Source organism: Triturus cristatus, chromosome 3_1, assembly GCF_964204655.1.
Source record: "Triturus cristatus chromosome 3_1, aTriCri1.1, whole genome shotgun sequence".
Lineage (NCBI taxonomy): Eukaryota > Metazoa > Chordata > Amphibia > Caudata > Salamandridae > Triturus > Triturus cristatus.
The window spans coordinates 902787928-902809695 of NC_140583.1; positions in this window are offsets into that span (position 1 = coordinate 902787928).

Consider the following 21768-nt stretch of genomic DNA (forward strand, 5'->3'; position numbering starts at 1 on the left):
ATTTATGAGAGTCTTGATTTAATTGAAATTGGGAATGAAGCTGGTGAACCCAGCAATGTTTATGACATGTTGGTGTTGATGCTTGGGAAGCATTTTGGATCCCATATTGATGTAGTCTTAGAGAGACATAAGTTCTTCTCTAGGGTTCAAGGTAAAACGGAAAAGATTACTAGTTATGTTGCTGCACTCAAAACATTAGCTCGCGCATGTGATTTTGAGCACCTGACAGATTCTTTGATCAGAGATCAAATTGTGAGATGCACTAATAACGTAAAAGTTCAAGAAAAGCTATTAAGTAAGAACCCAAACCTAAAGGATGCGATATCTATTATTGAGGGTATGGAAATTACTAGTATGTGGGTGCATGAGATGCGAGAGGATAAAGGTAAAGAGACTGTGGACAAGGAGAGTGCAACTACAGAGTCTTCCGTAAATGAAATCAATAGAATAGATAAGCAAGCGGATAAGAACAGTGAAAAAACTAGTACACCAGTTAACAAAGAAATAGAAAAGAGAAGTGAAAAAAAAAAATCATCCTGACAACAGACCCAATATGCCTAAATGTTTCAGATGTGGCAGTGAAGGACATTGGACAAACAGTCCAGGGTGTTTCGCTAGATTCGCAATTTGTAAGTTGTGTGGCAAAAAAGGACATTATGCCCGAGTATGCCATGGATCAAAACAGCAAAATGTAAACTATATGGGTAGTGATACCAAGGTAATTTCCAGTTTACGCGAGGATGGCAGTGTGGATGAAGATCCAATTGAAATGCCTGAATGTGAAATTATGGTGGGTGGAAAAAAAATAATAGTCTTGGCGGATTCAGGATCACCATATACTATGATTGGTGACAAGAACTGGTCAAACACATTTGGTTCTGAGAATGTTGAATTGCTGCCATCTGTTATCAATCCAGTAGGTTATGGGGGTGTAAGAATTCCTTCTGTCCTACTGTTTTTAGCAATAAGCTTGGACTTTTAAAAAACTTTGAGCACAAAATTATTTTGAAAAATGATGCAATGCCTTTTGTAGCAAAAGTCAGAAAAGTTTCTAATATGATGATGGAACCGTTATAACGTGAGTTGAGGAAACTCAAAGAAAGAGGAGTTATTGAGGAGATTGAAAGTTCAGAGTGGTTGGCTCCGGTAGTTTTGGCACAAAAGATGGTGGTAAGGAGATTCGGCTGTGTGCAGATTTGAGAGGTTAAAACAAATTTATTTGGGTTGACAGGCAACCATTACCGAATATCACTGAAACTTTGACTCTCATAAAAGATGCCAAGATTTTCAGTGTGATGGACTTGTCCTCCGCTTACCACCAGGTTAAGTTACATCCTGATTCGAAGCATCTGACTTCATTTGTTACACCTGTTGGTGCTTTTCAGTTTGTGAGGATGCCATTTGGACTTGCGTCTGCTGCGGCTTGTTTCCAAAGGGTAATGAAGCAGGTGTTGCAAGGCTTGGATAAAGTTCTCATCTTCCAGGATGATATTCTGGTATATGGCAAGGATGTTTAGGAGCACTATGTGATTCTTTGGAAGGTTCTAGAAAAGTTACAGGGAGCAGGCTTAGTGATCAAGAAAGAGAAGTGTAAATTTAGAGTCACATCAGTAACTTATCTCGGTCACACAATCTCTGGTGAAGGAATTAGTCCTAAGATTGAGCTGGCCAAGAGCATAATTGAAGCTCCTAAACCAGTTAATAAGGATCAAATGCGCTCTTTTTTGGGATTGGCAGAGTTTTGCTCGAAATTCATCCAGAATGTCGCTTCCATTTCTTTACCTTTGAGATCTTTGTTAAAGAAGGATACTCATTATGTTTGGTCTAGTGAGTGTGATGAGGCTTTCACACGTGTGAAACAATGCATTTCAAAATTACCTACTTTAGGTCACTTTGACCTGAACAAAAAGACAATTTTATCCACTGATGCAAGCATTTCTGGTTTAGGTGCTATTCTTTCTCAAATGGTTAATGGTGAATTAAAAGTTATTGCTTTTGCTTCACGTGCATTGAGGGATGCAGATGAGAGATACTCTGTTATTGAACGGGAAGCACTTGCAGTGTTTTGGGCTGTTCTGCATTTTAAATTTTTCTTATGGGGAATAGATTTCACTGTACGATCTGATCATAAGCCTTTATCGAAGATTTTCTCCTCTAGGGAAATTGACAATTTTTCTCCCAGAATTGCAAGATGGGTGGATGGATTATCTAATTATAACTTTGTAGTTGAATTTGTTCCTGGTTCTAAGAACTGTATGGCTGACTGTATGTCGAGGTTACCCATTCAATCTGATCATAATGAGTTAAATGCTATAAGCATTAATTGGATTTGCGAAACTGCTCTTAAAGATAAAGAGTGGAGAGAAGCTAATGCAAATGATCATAACATTGTAGAATTAAAGAAATGTATTGTGAATGGTTGGCCTGATAGAAAGATGTTGCCTTCTACCTTGGAAAATTATTTTAATGTGAAAGATGAGCTAAGCATTTTAGATGACAAGATCTTAAGAGGAAAACGTGTTGTAGCTCCAGATGTGTTAAAATGTAAATTGATTAATTTAGCTCATGAAGGGCATTTGGGTCGCAACAAAACCAAGTCTAGGTTGTGTGAATGGTACTGGTGGCCAGGAATGGACCATGAGGTTGAAAGTGTAGTTAAAGATTGTTTTCAATGTGCCAACAATGATAAATCCAAGAAGACTTTTGCGGCACCAATTTCACCAGTTGATGTACCCATTGAGCCTTGGACTAAGCTTGGTTTAGACATAGCTGGTCCGTTTGAGATGCTATCTCGTGATGACCGATATGTGATTTTGTTGGTTGACTATACTTCCAAATGGGTAGTGACAAATTGTGTACTGTTTGTGAATAGTAGAGTGGTTATTGAATTTCTTAAGGATGAGTTTTCTAGGGAAGGTATTCCGAAGACACTTATCACTGATAATGGGGCACAATTCGTGTCTTTGGAAATGGAACAGTTTCTTTCCAATCTGGCCATTGCTCACTATAAAACTGCTCTTTATTCGCCACAAGCGAATGGGTTAGCTGAGAGCATGAACAAAATTGTCAAAAGTTGTGCCCAACGGGCACTGCAGAGCAAAGAATCTTTAAAGGTATCTTTAAGAGAGACCTGGTGGGCACATAGAATTATACCAAATACTGTAACTAGTGTGTCACCTTTTGCTGTACTTAGGGGAAGAAAACCACATTGTAAGTTAAATCCTGTTTGGATGAAATTAGACACTTCTATTCTTGATCAACATTCCACTTTGGAGATTAATCTACGAAGAAAGAATTATCAAGACAGGTATAAAGCCAATTTTGATAACAAACATTGTTCCAGACAAACTTTATGGAATGTTGGAGACACAGTTCTTGTCAGGAGGCCTGGATTTGTGAGAAAGGGGCATTCACGATTTATGGGTCCTTTTGTAGTTTCCGCTATTAAAAGAAATGTGGTTGTTTTGGACTCTGGAGACGTTTGGAATATGTCTAGATTAGTAAAAGTTTCACGTCAACATTCTAGACTTTCCCAACGTGTGGGTGTGAATCAGTTTAGGTATACAACTACTAGGAATTCCAATAGGTTCAGATCTAGACCTATGTGGTATAAAGATTATGTCATGTTTTTGCATCAATAAATTATTTGTATGATGGTAACTTAATCAATTCTAATTGCTTTTAAGAACATTTTTGTTGTATGTTTTATTGTAGGTTTTGGTTGTTAATCTATAAATGTATAATTAATGTGATTTTTTTGTTTTATTTATTATTGGGAGGAAGATGTGTTATGGTTTTATCTGTCAATGCCATCTTAAAGAACTCTAATGATGTCATTGCGCGTGACATAAAATGTTCCATGTTCCAATGTTGTTGTGATTCTAATGAGAATCCGGTTTGGGTAGTTGATGCTGGATCGTGATTCGTGAGGGTTGTTATGTTTACTGCTAAGGAATAAACTAGTAAAAGAACTCACAAAGACTGGGAGTATAAGTTATTTTAACACACTTGTGTCATCTGTTCATGCAACACAGGAGGAAATTCACAAGTTCAGACTGACCACAATTGAGTGAAAGCCCAATATAGGGACCAAGTTAGTCTGGCAAAAAATGTTATCTTCTCAAATTCTGGCAAGAAGAGTTCTGTTCGTAGTTCATGGGGTTGTGGAGTTGTGGGACCAGGGAGAGTATGGTGGATAATCAGAACTTTAGAACGAGGAGCAGGACAGGCATGGCAGATAATCATTGCTGTAGCATGAATATCCAGTCAGGTGTCAGCTGGATCTTCGCACTCAATGTCATCACAGGCTAACATTGCTGGAAAGCGAAGTGCAGATCTCACATCTTTGGTCATCGCTGGTGGTTGCTGTAGAGTGAAGAGTTAGAATTACCGCAGCTTTGTGCTGGTTGTCACAGTGGGTGGCAGAGTCTTGCGGTCACAATAGCCCAATCATTCAGGCTTTTGCCTTTCATCAGAGGTGGAGCTCAGATGATGCCAGCCAAAGGTCTAGGATCTGGGGAGGCACTTCTTGTGTATCAGGACCTCACTCCAGCTGAGGTGAACATAGCTCATGCAGATCCACTTGCCAGGCCAGGCAGGTTCAGTGCAGTACATCAACTGGCCAGATGCAGGGTGGCTTCTGGGGCTTATTGTGTCCCTGCATCTCGGACAGGAGTTCTGCCAACAGACTTGTGGAGTTGCTTAGGTTAACATGGGATGAAGGGAGTATGTAAAAATAATAATAATAATCTTCCTTCTCAGAGAGCAGGCCAGGCCTCAAGCAGCAGGGCACTCCTCTGGGGGTCAAGGCAGTGCTTCTTGTGTAATATCCACAGGCCCAGGAGTGGACTAAAGAGTGCCTCCCAGGAGATCTAATATTTATACCTGCTGCAGGCCTTTGAAGTGGGGGAATTCCTTACACAACCCCAACAACGAGTTCTGGAAAGTTCATCCCTTCCCCTGACAAGCCTCCAAGATGTCCGAGGTGGCAAATGACTAGTGGCCAGTTGAGTCTGCTGAAGGTAAGCACTTTGAAATGTAAGTGGGGCAAGGCACAGCTTCGCCCCCCACTTCCATAACAGAATTGCCCATCCTGAACGGATGGCCCATCCTGCATATACTGGGTCCTCTTTGTGTCAATGTATGGAAGGAATGCACAAACCCAAACAGCAGAATCATTCACAGCCACGTGAGCCATGACACTGCAAAAAGGCACGTCGTTAGGACAAGAAATGACACCCTTTAAGGAGTGGCATTTTCAGAATTATGACTTAAATCTGACTTTACCATTAAAGAGTATTCTAAATTGCAATTCGTTTCTGTCTAAATGGCACCTCTAACTGTTCCCAATCCAAAATTAGCACTTAATAAATGTAATGGGGTTACCCAGTGTTAGCTTCTGGGAGAAATATGCCTTACTGTAGTGTAAAACTAAAACCCACATGAACTTATTTAAAACAAGGCACCCTGCCCTCTAAACTTTTACTGCCTAGTTAGTGGTGCTTTATATGTATTAAAAAGGAAGGTTTATGCCTGGCAAAATTTGTATTTCATCAGGTCAAATTGGCAGTTTAAAACTGCACTACAGGTTGCAGTGGCAGGCCTGGGAAAGTTTTAAAGGCTACTTAAGTGGATGACACAATGAGTACTGCAGCCACACTAGTAACATTTAATTTACAGGCCCTGGGTACAGGTAATAGCATACACTGGGGATTTGCAAGTTGTTAGACCTGATATCATTGGTGTGGGTTTCCCCTGTATGTTTGCCTTTGCCTTCTGTTTATTTGCTGTGTGTTGGACTTCGTTTTGCTGATCAAGATGCTTTGGACACTTTGCAATTGCTGTTCAGTGCCAAGTGCAAGTGCTCCCTTTGTAATTTCCTGTTATGGATTGGTGTTTCCATAATTTGCTTATTTGATTTACTAATCTGACCCTAGTACAGTGCACTGTGTGTGCCTAGGGCCTGTAAATCAAATGCTGCTGGTGTGCCACCCGCATAAGCAGCCTGTAAATGTAACTTAGGCCTGCCATTGCAGCGCCTGTGTGCAGTCTAATACTGCCATGTTGACTTGGCAAGTGCACCCACTTGCCAGGCCCTAACCTTCCCTTTTCTTACATGTTAGTCAACCCTAAGGCAGGCCCAAGGTACCCCTGTGGGTAAGGTGCAGTGCATGTGAAAGGTAGGACATGCCCTGGTGTGTGTGTGTGGCATGTCCTACAGTGAATCCTGCCAATTTCGTTTTTCACTATTGAAAGGCTATCTGTTCCTGTAGGATAAAATGGGGAGTTTGCTTATAACATCTTAGAAGCCTAACTACCCCTGGGAACAAGGTAGGAAACTAAAGTTTAGTATGCTTGAACTCAGAATGTTAAAATGCATCTTTTAGTGAGGGTGATTTTTACATTCTGTGTTTGAAAATACCACTTTTAGAAAGTAGGTATTTTCTTGCTTAGCCATCCAGCGTGCCTCTGTTAGGATGTGTATTGACTGTCTGGCTTTGGAGTGACAGAGGCTCGGGATGTGCAGGGGATTCAGAGAGTCTGAATGTCAGTGCTAGGCTGAAAAGGCCTTGTCTGCATTTGGAGTGGTGGGAGGAGTAGCACCTGCACCTGAATAGGGCTGTGTCTGCCTTCCACAACGATGGCTCAGCCCCCCTGCCGTGTGTTTGGAGCCAGGGCTCACACTAACAATGGAGGTAGTTGTGCACTTGCAAAGTGCCCCCCAGAACTGGTTTGGACTGGGCTCAGAGCCCTGGGCCAGGAGAGAACAAAGAGTTTTAGGGCCAGATGTACGACCATTGGGTTTTGCGACTCGCAAATTGTGACAAATTGCAATTTGCAATTTGCGAGTCACAAAATCCAATATACAATAGTGTCTCAGACACTGTTTGCAATTCCCCATGGGGTTGCAAATTGCATGTCTCATGAATATTAATGAGACTGTCTCTATTTGCGACCCCATTGGGAATGGTTGGCACTCCCAGGGATGGTGACCACCATGTCAGTTTTTTTAAAAATGCAGCCCGATTTCCTTAAAGGAAAACAGGATGCATTTAAAAAATAAAAATGAAACATTTCAGTTAAATTTTTTAAGGGCAGGCAGTGGTTTGTGGGACCACTGCCTGCTCTTAAAAAATATTTGTGCATCGATTCCCAAAGGAGAAGGGGTCCCCTGGGGACCCCTTCCTATTTGCGAGTGGTTTACCACACTTCTGAAAAGGGTGGTAAACTGCAATACATAGGTTTGGGACTCGCTATTAGAAAGGAACGCCCTTGGCACGCCCCAACCTAATAGCAAGTCGTTAACCCTATTTTGCAAATCACTAATTGATTAGCGACTCGCAAAATAGGGTTAGTACATTGGACTGACCTATTTTGCAGTCGCAAAGGGGCCGAAATCCCCTTTAGGACCGCAAAAAACGGTCATAAATTGGCCCTAACTGTATAAAAAGAGGTGTCCAGACCCCAGACTTTTAGATCACTTCGGGGAATCAAGAGGAATCTTTGCCAAGGAGAAGAGGAAGATTACTGCCCCTGTGCTGTTTGCTGTCTGGGGTTGGCCTGCAGTGGCTACTTGCTGCCAAGGAAAGGAGTAAGGACTTTGCTTTTTGCTGTGCCCCCTGCTTGAGGAACATCTCCAAGGGCTTGAAACTGAGCTTGTCTCCTTTTCTGAAATCTCAGGGATGCAAAGACTTCACCACCAGCTCCCCTGAACTTCGTTGGTAGGAGTTCTGACCTGCTGAGAGGTGCCTGCTGTTGTGTTGGACCTCTGGAGGCCATTTGCTGCTGGAAGCAGTAAAAGGTAATGCACCTTCGAGAGGCACGACGCATCTGCACCTGTTTCTGATGTATCGGTGAAGAAATCATTGCAGCGCCTGCCCGTGGCTCAAGAGATCTTGCATGCCACATCGAGTGCACGATCTCCGAAGTCCGAGATCACCGCACCGATTCCAATGCAAGGCCTGCTGTGCGGCTTCAAGAAGCCACTCATCGTCCTGGATCATCGCATCGCGGTGTCAAGTCTGTCGCATCATTGGGGGACACAGTAAGTAACCAACGCCACTCGAGTGCACGATCTCCAAAGTCCAAGATCACCGCACCAATTCCGATGCAAGGCCTGCTGTGTGGTTTCAAGAACCCACTCTTCATCCTGGATCGTCGCATGCATCACCTCCTCTCCGGTAAGGAACCGACATATCACCTCCCCTGCACAGCAGTACAGAAACAATACATCACCTCCTCTGGAGCAAGGAAATGACGCATCACCTTCCCTGAGTGTAAGGAACTGACTCATCACCTTCCCTGCGACCCTATTTGTTTGTGTGCACGACACATCCAAGGTCTTTTGTGTGAAAAGTGTTGCATCTGCAATTTTCTTTGAACTGAACTATTTTGATCCATTTGAAAGTCTTATTTTTATTACTGTATTGTGGATTTTTGTCTTTTGGTCTTGTTTTGGTTTAGATAAAGATTACTTATTTTTCTAAACTGGTGTGGTGTCCATTTGTAGTGTTTTCACTGTATTACTGTATGTGTTCACAAATGCTTTACACACTGCCTCTGAGATAAGCCTGTCTGCTCGTGCCAAGCTACCAAAGGGGCAAGGGGTTATTTTAGGAGTGTATCCCGCTTACCCTGACTAGAAGCAAGGGTCACTATTTGGACAAAGGTACGTACCTCAGCCAACTGGAGACATCCATATCTAACATAAGTAAATTAAATGTGCCAATCAGGTGTAGGCCAATTTAATCATTGTTAGGGGAGAAAGCACATGCACTTTAACACTGGTTAGAATTGGAGAAGTGCACAGAGTCCTGAAGCAAAACAAATAAAATCCAGCAAAGCAAGAGAGGGGAACATAAATATGTTTTGGGGGAGGTGACCATTAGGGGTGGGCGGAATTTGCGTAAACGCGTTACACAAATCTCCGCGAAACGGTAAAAAATCTCCGCGAACATGCAGAAATTCCGCGAACACGTGGAATTGCTTGTTCGCGATGCTTTTTTCCTGTTCACAGTTGCTGTTTGCGTGCTCGGGGAGAAATATCTCGCGAACACGCATTTTAAGAACGCGAACAAGAAATAATTTCGCGAAGTCGCGGAAAGCAGAATTTTGGGCAATATCGCGTTCTCCGAGGAACGCGAAATTACTGAAATTCCGCAAATTCCGCGAGCGGAACGGAATTTACCGCCCAGGCCTAGTGACCATGCAGTTAGGGCCATATAACCTCAGAATATGATGAGTGGGAATACATATATTTTGGTTTGCTGATAACTTTGAAGAATTTGATGAATCTCCACAAATCTTTACAAATAAACTGCTCATCCAACTCAGCACCTTTCTGGAGACAAGCAGACAAGAAAAAAAGGGTGGTCGCAAAGCCAAATTTCCCCATTCATTTTCCATACACTTTATGGAATACCATATCCCAAAACTTGCCTAACAGAATTACACCAAATTCTGCAGGAAGCTAGACCATGCAGTTATGCAAATAAAAAAATAGAGCCATCTGACTGGCTGAGGTTTTATTTTCCCATTAGCCTTCATGTTCAAGCAGGATCGAGTGGTTCCTATGAGTCACATGGGAGCTCGCGCTCTGATTGGGTAGCCACAAAAAATTAAGAGGAATGTTGCAGCCACCATTTCAAGACACAAGAACTCTCTACCTGTGACCTGAAAATTTTACAAAAGTAAAGTTTAAGAGGCAGGATATGGGGACCATGAGCCCCGGTATTATGTAGAGGGGTGCCAGAGGGCCATGCATCCAACCTATTAACACAGCCACCACCCCAAGCCAATTAATCTTCCGGGAACCCCACCCCTGAAGGCCTTTCTTTTTAAAGGGGAGGGGTGTGAGTTCGCCATCTCTGAGTCAATTTGGGCCCTGGGGTCTGCATCCCTGGGCCAAAATATATTGGACAGTCCTCCTCAAGCCACAAAGGGCCCTTGAGATCCAAACCCCCAGGGCCTTCAAGGAGAGGGGGCTTATAACCTCACTCGCTTAGGCAATAGTGAATCATGCATGCATCACCCACTTGGGCCCTTGTCCAACCCAGGGAGGTTATTTATTTATCAGGCTGCAGTCCATGTTTCATTTTTTAATTTTACCGCAGCAGATTTGTGGATCTCCCATAAATGTGTGGCCAGTAAAAAAGAACGTTTTTGGACCCAGGCTTGTTCTGTTCGCTTCTATCTTTTTTTACTCTTTTTTAGGACTCTGGACTAAGTACCAAGTCCTAAGATGGCTGCCACAACATCGTTGTTGATGTGGTGGCAAGCAATAAGATCTGTCCAAGAGATCTGTCAGGTCTGCTGAACCTTTCTGGCATGATATATACAGAGTATTTGAGCATCAATTGCTCCAAAACTACTGAACTTCTGGTTCAAGGACTACCTTTCAGACAAATTTGGTGTATACCTGTTCAGCGGTTTGGGCTGTACCTATGTCTAAAATTCCTGTGGAAAACTGACTGTGGAAAATCCATTTTGGGACCCCCTCTTTTTCTCGCCACTGATTGATGGATCACCCGCAAAGTTTTCCAGGAAGGACCTGAGGTGAAAAAAGAAAAATGTTTTAGAAACTTTTTGTGATGATTCGCAAAACAGTGCCAAAGATATAAGGAAACCAAAAAATACAATTCAAATGGAAAAATTATCCTACATATAAATACCTAGTACATTTTCACTGAAAAAAACAAAGGTTAAAGGGACGTTATAGTTAAGTCAAAATGTCAGTTCAAAGGTACCGTTTTAACTGAACAAAACCACTGACATTCATCAGCTATAGTTATCTCTAGTAACTATAACTCGGGCTCTAAAGTAACTGTTAGACTTGGCGCCATTGGGGAGGGTCTCCCTTCAAATTTTTTGCTGTTGCCTCATCTGTTTTTGCTGGTTTGGATGCTTTGGGCACTTTGCCACTGCAGTTCAGTGCCAAAGTGCAAGTGCTCCCTTTTGTAAATTGATGTTATGTATTAGTGATTCCATGATTGGGTATTTGATTTACTTGTCAGTCGCTAGTACAGTGCACCATGTGTGCCCAGGGCCTGTATATCCAATGCTGCTGGTGGGCTTGCAGCACTGACTGTGCCACCCACAGAAGCAGCTTGTAAAATGTGTCTCAGACCTGCCATTGCAGAGCCTGTTTGGAATCTGGGACCACCATGTTGGCAAGTGCACACACTTGCCAGTCTCTAAACCTTTTCTGCATGTTAGTCACCCCTAAGGTAGGCCTAAGGTATGCCTATGGGCGGGATGCATTGTTTGTGAAAGGTAGGAAATGCCCTGGTGTGTGTGTCATGTCCTGATAGTGAAATAATGCCAATTTCGTTTTTTACTGTTGCAAGGCTATCTGTTCCCATAGGCCAGAATGGGCAGTTTGATTATAGTATCTTATAACCATAACTGACCCAGAGAACAAGATGGGAAAATAAAGTTTAGTATGCCTGAACTCAGAATGTTAAAGTGCATCTTTTAGTGTGGGTGATTTTAACATTCTGTGTTTGAAAATACCACTTTTAGAAAGTAGGAATTTTCTTGCCTAAACATCCAGTATGCATCTGCTAGGTTTGTGTATTGCATGTCTGGCTTGTGAGTGACAGGAGCTGGGAGAGGGCTGTGGCTCCAGCAGTCTGACGAGTCAGGGCTAGGCTGAATGGGACCTGGATGGAATTTAGAGTAGGGGGAGGAGATTTCCTTTCACCCGTGTGGGCCAGGTCTGCTTTTACCTATGCTGTTCCCACCTCCTGCCAGGAAGCTGCACCAGTGAGGACAGGACTGGTTTTGGCTGGGTACAGACACTCTCTGCCATCAGAGACAAAGGATTTGTGTGCATAAAAAGGGGACCCAGACACCAGAGCTCTAGACCATTTCTTGGAAATCAAGAAGAACCTTTGCCAAGGAGAAGAACTGGAGAAGCTGACGGAAGATTACTGCCCCTGGGCTGTTTGCTATTGGGGTTAGCCTGCAGTGGTTACTTCATTGCCAAGGAAAGGAGAAAAGGACATTGCTGTGTTTCTTTGTCATCTTGAGGAAGATCTCCAAGGTCTGCAAGAAGACTTCACAATCCTTAGTTCTTCGTTGAACCAAGGTGCGGATCTAGACTGTCTCCTCAGGGCACTGGTGGCCCAGGGAGCTGCCCTGTCAAGTGCCTCCCAGATCCGTATATCTATTGCACTGTAGGCAGTTTCTACATCATTCCCTCCTGGTGGCTCCCCCTGCTGTAAGGCGTGATTGAACTTGGTTATTGAAAAACTGGCCCATGTCCTCTGAGGTCTTCCTGTGCCTGATTTTTATCAAAGGTTGGGTTTCGGGAATCATAATGCTGAAAGGGATCATGTAATGATCTATCCATGGAACTGCAATAGGAGTATCCACCCTTAGCTCTCTCCAGTTGGCGAAGATGGGATCTAATAAGTGTCTGTGTCAGTGGGTCGGGAGAGGGAATTGTAGCGCTAATTGAAGTGCGGCAACTCTTGACAAAGCTCAATTTTACCACCAGCTCCCCTGAATTTCCTTGCTGGGAATTCTATCCTGCAGAGAGGTGCCTGCTGCTGTTTAGAACCTCTAGAGACTGTTTGTCGCTGGGAGCTTGAGAGTCGACGCAGCAAGGAAGCAACGTGTCGCCGCCGCATCACTAAGGAAGCGTGCTGCCGCCACTACTGTTGCTGTCGCATCGCCAAAGAAGCGAGTCACAGTGCTAACCCTGGCCGTAGTTTGCGAAGTAGCGCTATGTGTAGCTACGCGAAGTACACTTCACACTACGCGAGCTACTCGTAGCTTCGCAAACTGCGTAGTGCACTGTGCAAGATGCTGTTCACACTGATTGCACAGTGCCGGATGCTTGTCCGCACTGTGCAATCAGTGCAAACTGCATCTTGCACAGTGCAAGCGGTCATATTCTGCCACTCGAGTAGATTTCTACTCGAGCAGAAGCTTTCTCAACGCGGACTGGTAGTTTCTCATCGCGAGTGGTCGCGAGCATACGCGACCACTCGCAATGAGAAACCATACCTCCCCGCATTGAAAAGCTCGCCGGGAGGTTTATTTTCCACGCTCGCGATCGACAACTTGATGTTGCTGATCGCGAACAAGAAAAAAGTATCGCTGGGATGTCATTTTGCTTGCTCGCGGTCGCCAACTTGACACAGAGGACCACGAGCAAGCAAAAAATGACCGTTGCACTACGCTACGCTACGCGTGTTTGCACTGTGCTAAGTGAAATTTGCGTAGTGCAAAGTAGCGCAAACTTCGCAAACCACGTGAGCGTAGCGTAGTGCTTTGCCCAGGCTTACACAGCGCCTGTTGCAGCATGAGAAGTTGCCGCACGATGCAGCAGGTGCACCGACCTCCGAAGACCGAGTCCGGCGCACCGAATTCAACGCTAGGTCGCCGGACATGCGCATTGTGCTGAGCCGTCACACCACATCAAGAAGCCATCTTCGTCACATCGCACCGGATCGTCGCATCGCGGCGCCATCTTGTCGCATAGTGCACAAGATGAGTGCATATTGTAGGAACCATTTTTCTTTGACACGATAGTGAGTCCCCATGTCTGCTAAGTCCATTAAGTTACGATTCAACACATATCACCCACCCTCTCACTCTCCACATGAGCCAGCCCTCAAAATTCATGGCCTCGTGGATACGTATGAAGGGGAGAAGCGACCATAGTGACAGAAGCGGATCATAGGGCACCCTCATAATAACTCTACGAACTGCCCTGTACCAAGCCCTAGCCACATCCGTAACACAGGAGGGGGTGTCCTGAGGAAGATCCCTGCAGCACATCAGCAACTGGATAAGCGGATCAGCAACCACAGTACCCGCTAACAAGTTTTTCTCCCAGTTCAGTTCCACATTGCACCACTTCACTGCATACTGCCGGAGAACTGCCAAATAATCCAAATGCATATCAGGAAGCCCCAGTCTGCCCTCCTTTAAATCCAGCTTTAGCACCTCCAGTCTCATCTGCCTCCACTCACACCAATTGCACTAGTAGTTTATAAAGTCATATAAACATGCCAGCAGGGGAGTACGACCATTTTGCACGGTGCCACCCTACTCATGACCGATAATGACAGCATAGTCCAAACAGAACGCTCCGATCCCTTCAGGATTTTGCCCATCTTCAGAGCATACTGGACTCTGCTGTCGTGGGTAATCTGGATACCTAAATACTGAAAACTTTGTGTTTCCCACGCCATTGCCAGATCCGGAAGATGCAACACCTCTATAGTCACCAATCTGGCCAGAGGGTAAAGAGACATCTTGTGGTGGTTAACTCCCAGCCTGGACAATGCACCAGACTGCTCCAGCAGTCACATCAGAAACGAGATGGATTCCGCTGGGTCCTTCACATATACAAGCATGTCATCCGCATACATGGAGACTACATGATGACCATCCCCAATTGGAATACTCCAACTGGCCAGCTAATCCTTAAGGAATATCCCAAGTGGCTGCATAGTGAGCACAAAAAATAGCAGTGACAAAGTGCTTGCCTGCCGAGGGCCCCTCTCAATACCAAATGGTTCAAACAGCTCAGTCCCCAATCACGCTCTTGTAATGGGCAAAGTATAGAGCAGCCGGACCCACGGCCCAAACTGGGAACCTAACTCCACACGCCTTAGGACCACCCACAAATATGGCCATGCCAGGGTGTGAAAGGCCTTTTCTATGTCCAATGACACCAATGCAGCCTCAAAGGTGGACTCCTGTGTTGCATGCATCAAATGAGCTAGTCACCTAAGAAATACAAACCCCTAGTCATACCCCACAAGATGTGCAATAACCCTTCCCAGCCGCAATGTCAACACCTTCGCAAGCAGTTTCACATCTACTTTCAGCATCAACAAGGGCCTGTACAACCCCGGATTCACAGGATCCTTACCTAGCTTAGGTAATGAAAATAATTGCTTTCTGCATACACAACAGTGGCTCGCCCTTGTTGCGGGCCTCTAAAAGGGTTTCCAACAATGCCGAAAGCAATGTGTTGGCGTGCGCATGGTAGTATTCAACCTGGAGCCAGTCGGGTCCTGGACATTTCCCCCGAGTATTCTCTCGAAGTGCCTCCTACAGGTTGTCCAGTGTTATTTTCCTACCTAAACCCTCTGCCTGATCCCCCATTAAACGCTATATTGCTACCTGTACTATGAAGTTGGTAATCGCCGAGGCAAACTCTCATGGTGGGGCAGAGACTATACCAGCAAGGTAAGTGCGCAACATCCACACCACAGCTGACTGACCCACATTCATCACAGCATCAGGGGCTTGGAGGGTCAAGGTTATAGGGGGAGGGCGCTCCCTCCTAAGCAACCAAGCACGCATGCACCCGACCTATCCCCCTCCCCGTGTAGTTGTTGCTGATACTCCTTACAGATAAGGCATCCCATCCTGTCCCAGAGCTTCATCACAATCCTGTGTGCTTCTGTCAGTGCTGCATCATCCCCCTCCCATCCCTGCACTTGTCTCTGTAACTCAGCAAGCCGCAATTGCACCTCATCTAGTTCCCACTCCAGCTTTTTTCTAATGTCAAAGGCTTTACCGAGGCTCACCCCTCTGATAACCACCTTCACTGCCTCAAAATACAATCCAATGCCATGCGCATTGGAAAAAGCCCTCCAGCACCTCCAGCATATCCTTGGCATATTCAGGATCTCCCAAAGACTCAGGCCTGAATCTCCAAGATGGAACAGCAGGGTGCCACCACACACCCTACATTCCAAGAGCAGGGGCTCATGATTAGAAAGGAACACCTTCCTGATGTCCAGAACACCCTCACCAGTGACAAGGAATATATCAATTCTACTACTAGTACCATGGGTGAAGAGTAAGAGGAATATTCCTGTGTAGAAGGGTGAAATACTTGGAACACATCCAGAAACTCGGTGCATAACTTCCTGCAATCCAGCCACCTTACGATGCTGCATACCCAATTGCGGCAGACATCTATCCAGAAGGCCATCTAACGCGCAGTTGAAATCTCCAAAACAAATAACCGGGATACCGACATAAGGCAAAAGAGCATCCTCCAACTTAGCAAAAAATTCATCATTATCTACGTTCAGGGCATGCAAAAAGAACTAATGATGGACAGAATGCAGAACAATGTCATACATTCACCCCAGTACAGAGATATGGGCCTAAATCCATTGTTTTTTTGCTCACCGTGCCATTCCAGTTTAGACCCAGCCATATGCAAATCAGTCTTGACCCTGTGCCCAATGGGAAGAGTCCAGCCCGAACTGCCAGGCCATGTCCTCCCTGGACTGGAAACAAGCATCCTAGGACCTGTTTCGGGGTTTCACCCCTCTTCAGCCAGGAGAGCTTGATTCCAGTGGCATGGAGAGCACGGGACTCACGTCTGAGCATACCCGACCCAATCGGGGTGACAAATGCAAAAAGAACTAATGATGGACAGAATGCAGAACAATGTCATACATTCACTCCAGTACAGAGATCTGGGCCTAAATCCATCGTTTTTTTGCTCACCATGCCATTCCAGTTTAGACCCAGCCATATGCAAATCAGTCTTGACCCTGTTCCCAATGGAAACAGTCCAGCCCAAACTGCCAGGCCAGGTCCTTCCTGGACTCGAAACAAGCATCCTAGGACTGGTTTCGGGGTTTCACCCCTCTTCAGCCAGGATAGCTTGATTCCAGTGGCATGGAGAGCACGGGACTCACGTCTGAGCATACCCGTCCCACTCGGGGTGACAAATGCAAAAAGAACTAATGATGGACAGAATGCAGAACAATGTCATACATTCACCCCAGTACAGAGATCTGGGCCTAAATCCATCGTTTTTTTGCTCACCGTGCCATTCCAGTTTAGACCCAGCCATATGCAAATCAGTCTTGACCCTGTGCCCAATGGGAACAGTTCAACCCAAACTGCCAGGCCAGGTCCTCCCTGGACTGGAAACAAGCATCCTGGGACCGGTTTTGGGGTTTCACCTCTCTTCAACCAGGATAGCTTGATTCCAGTGGCATGGAGAGCACGGGACTGATGTCTGAGCATACCCGTCCCACTCGGGGTGACAAATGCAAAAAATAACTAATGATGGACAGAATGCAGAACAATGTCATACATTCATGCCAGTACAGAGATCTGTGCCTAAATCCATCGTTTTTTTGCTCACCATGCCATTCCAGTTTAGACCCAGCCATATGCAACTCAGTATTGACCCTGTGCCCAATGGGAACAGTCCAGCCCGAACTGCCAGGTCAGGTCCTCCCTGGACTGGAGACAAGCATCCTAGTACCAGTTTCGGGGTTTCACCCCTCTTCAGCCAGGATAGCTTGATTCCAGTGGCATGGAGAGCACGGGACTCACGTCTGAGCATACCCGTCCCACTCGGGGTGAGAAATGTAAAAAGAACTAATGATGGACAGATTGCAGAACAATGTTATACATTCACCCCAGTACAGATATCTGGGCCTAAATCCATCGTTTTTTTACTCACCATGCCATTCCAGTTTAGACCCAGCCATATGCAAATCAGTCTTGACCCTGTGCCCAATGGGAACAGTCCAGCCCACACTGCCAGGCCAGGTCCTCCCTGGACTGGAAACAAGCATCCCAGGACCGGTTTCGGGGTTTCACCCCTCTTCAGCCAGCATAGCTTGATTCCAGTGGCATGGAGATCACGGGACTCATGTCTGAGCATACCCGTCCCAATCGGGGTGACAAATGCAAAAAGAACTAATGATGGACAGAATGCAGAACAATGTCATACATTCAACCCAGTACAGAGATCTGGGCCTAAATCCATCGTTTATTTGCTCACCATGCCATTCCAGTTTAGACCCAGCCATATGCAAATCAGTCTTGACCTTGTGCCCAATGGGAACAGTCCAGCCCGAACTGCCAGGCCAGGTCCTCCCTGAACAGGAAACAAGCATCCTAGAACCCGTTTCGGGGTTTCACCCCTTTTCAGCCAGGATAGCTTCATTCCAGTGGCATGGAGAGCATGAACATTCAGAAAACACAACCCATGGCCATCTAGGGTACCATGCAATATTATATAGCCCCCCTCCACATCTGTCAATTGACCTCTGAAGTGGAAGGGGACAGCCGGCGTAGCAGAGTAAAATTTCCCTTGCTATTTTTTCCAAGCTTTTGGGCCTCTGCCTCCATAGGGTATGTCTCCTGGAGGAAGGCGATGCTAACCCTCGATCGTCATAGGTAAATATGAGTCCGGTACCTCTTAAAAAATGTAGTGAGCCCCCGCACATTCCAAGTCAGCATTCATGCCCCTTTAGCTATCATACATCAACTGAACATGCATTCACTCCTCACTCCCACCCCCTTTCAGACAACGTCATGCTAAATTTTGGTGCAATTTATTATAAAAAAACACTATGTAACAGCTTGTCACCCCCACCCCAGATAAACACCCCGCAACTCAATTTGTGTCTGCACATCCATCTCCCCCAACTCCCTCCTGTTGATATCGCTGAGTCACTCAATTGTCACAATCTACTGGAACCTGTCACAGGCGTGCAAGGAAAAATGCTAAGGAGAAAGACGGCCAAGGAAAAAGTCACCATTCCCCTATCCCCACCTTCCTCCTGTGTGTCTCAGTGTCCCACCTTCCCCGACTCCAAGCATGCAAATTTAACAGTTAAAAAAGCTATCTTAATAAAAACTAACATTGATAAAAATACCAAATAAAAAAAATGTAAAGAGCAAATGCGAGAAAATACTGTAGGCCAACAAGTCCATGCCCCATCAACAGTGGCTGCCCCGTGCCTCCACCCCAAGGCATATAAACCAAATGTAAGATCAAACAGTAGCATACAAGTAGACACCCCAGCCATATCAACACAGTTACATTGTTGGTGTGAAAAGTCTCGAATGTACACAGTGAAAATATTTCCTCTGGAAGCATCATGTTCAAGGCTTTAGAAATATCTTACTAGTCATTGGCAATGTGGTACTTCACCCACAACCCCCCAACAGCACTTCATAATTACACCACTCGACCTCCACAGTGTAGGGAAGGGGCATGGACCTGTTGAGGGAGGTGGGAGTGGGCCATCAGAACATTTTGTTAAGAAAGTGTTGGTTTCTCTCCAATATGTGTCTTTTTTAAAACAAAAAACGTATTTATTCCTAGACATTACTGGTTACTGTAGCATCACTGTTAACTAAACTGGAAGCACCACCAACGTAGTGACATGACAACAAAGGCTGGACCCTTTGCCTAGCCCAAAATAAAGCAATTGCCCAACAGGGTGTCCATTCCCTTCATCCTCTCTTCCGACTCTGCCTACCAGAGCTTTTTTGCCACATTAGGTAGTTTTCTTTCCTTACTCCCTCTGATCTACCCTGCCTGCAATCAGTGTTGGAAAACTGACCGTAACCATACCACATCTTTACCCCCCTTTAATTTCTTGATCAGGCTGAGCAGCACCCATCCTCCCATCAGTAACAGTTGCATAATTAGAGCCCTTGCCCTACTCGCTGTAAGTATTGCCCAATAATACCGTCTGCCAACACAGATGCAAAAAAACAACAGTCCCTCCTTCCCGTCCTTAGAACATCTTTTCTTACCTGAGTAGAATCAGCAATGTCTGCTAGCTTCCCCAATTGGCCAATTACTATAAACAGGGTTTTTCACTGGGTCATCTTAATGCTGGTGGTGGAAGGTCTGCAGCTTACAAAGATGTCATCACAGGAAAAATGAGGTTCTTCTTATTCTGACTAATGCTGGTGAACCAGCCAAAGGATTCTCTTTTAGCATCTCAGGCAACTAGACTAAATGAAATCACAAAGTGAGTGGAAAATCCAAGACAGAAACCATCATGAGAAAACAACAAATAGAAACATAGTGATGATTTATTTACTAAAGTAAGCATAATGAAGCCCTCAAATTTCATGACCCAGGAAGAGAAGGTTACTTCGGTAGAATCGATGGGGCATAGATTGTGGTAATAAAACTTAGGGCACTTTACCTATCCTTGCACAACTATGATTTCCCTTCTTGCATAGGTAGGATGAAGGAAGAGTGGTGTGGGCAAATTTGCAATTTGTAATAATCTCTTCCGCTAGTAACAACTGGCATAGCTTTAACCCCCTACACCCCACCAAGTGTGTGATCATTTGTTGGCATAAATGAAGAGCACGACAGATTGCACAACCTGAGGAAGAGGGTTAGGGGTTACATGAATAGATGGGTAGGGGGAATTAGGGAAGGGTGAGAGATACACATATACAACATTCTTCAAGTCCATGCACAGCATGTAACATAACATCTGTTGTGGAAGGAACATACCAGTTCCATTAGCAAATTCAAACAGCTTTTTTCCTTAGCAGTTCCCAGACTCCGAAGTTTGCTATTCGTCACCTAAGCTGGAAATATGCAAACTATGGCGGACCCACTCAGTTAAAAAAATATTTAAATTAAATAAGAGACAATGCTTTATACTAAGCCTCAGTGGAGTTTGCGGAGTTCCGCCATGCAGAACTCCGCGAAGTGCAAAAAAAACTCCGCCGCGCTGCGTGAAGCACCTCAAACGGCAGAGTGCATTAGATAAATGCCGTTCGCAGTGATTTCCAGTGCCAGGTGCTTGTCCACACTGTGCAATCATCGCAAACGGCACCATGCACAGCGCAAGCAGGTGCCGCTTCGTATCTGCCGCTCGAGTAGATTTTTACTCAAGGGGCAGCTTTCTTAACACGAACTGATGGGTTCTCAACGTGAACAGTCGCAATTATACGCGACCACTCGCAATGAGAAATCTGACCGCCTGCGTTGAGAAATCTCACCAGGAGGTTGATTTTCCATGCTTACGCTCGCCAGCTTGATGTTTACTATTATGAACGAAGAAAAATCTTGCCGGGAGGTCGATTTTTCTCGCTTGCATTCGCCAACTTGATGTTGACAAATGAGAGCGAGGAAAAAAACTCGCCAGGCTCCGCGTAATGCGGAGTGCGGAAATCTCTGCAAAGTCTGCGAGCAGAGCGGAGTTCATCGCCCAGACTTACTTTTTACCAATTGAGAGTACATCTGCATTCTTCTGCCATTTTCTGTCTTGGGAGCAGACCAGGCTGAATAGCTGAGCAGAAGTGCCATGGAAGCTCCTTGCAGAAGAGAAAACCTCATGAATGCGAAAAGATAATGAGAAAATTGTAGAGTCAATGTAAGCACGGTTAATGATGAGTCACTGGCAGATGGCAGAGCATAGGCTAGCGAAGTGTTGTAACATTAACTAAAAGCCAATCTCGTAACAATCAAAGAGTTTGGATAACCAGGGAGACAATTAGCTACATTTACTCAGCTGACTAGTCATTAACCCAAACAATGAAAACATTTTACTGTGGCCATTACGTGACATGTCCAGATCACAACCAGTTAAATTAACATTTTCGATAACCCTGGGCGTAGTTTGCGTAGTAGCGCTATGCATAGCTACGCAAAGTGCACTTCGCACTACGCGAGATACGTGTAGCACCACGCAAACTGCGTAGTGCGCTGTTCGCGATGATTGCACAGTGCCGGATGCTTGTCCGCACTGTGCAATCATTGAAAACGGCATCTTGCACAGTGCGAGCTGTCATTTTCTGCCGCTTGATTAGATTTTTACTCGAGCGGTACCTTTCTCAACGCGGACTGGTAGTTTCTCATCGCAAGCGGTCGCAAGCATACGCGACCTTTCGCAATGAGAAATCTGACCTCCCCTCATCGCCGGGAGGTTTATTTTCCACGCTCTCGAATGGCTACTTGATGTTGCTGATTTCGAACGAGGAAAGAGTCTCGCCGGG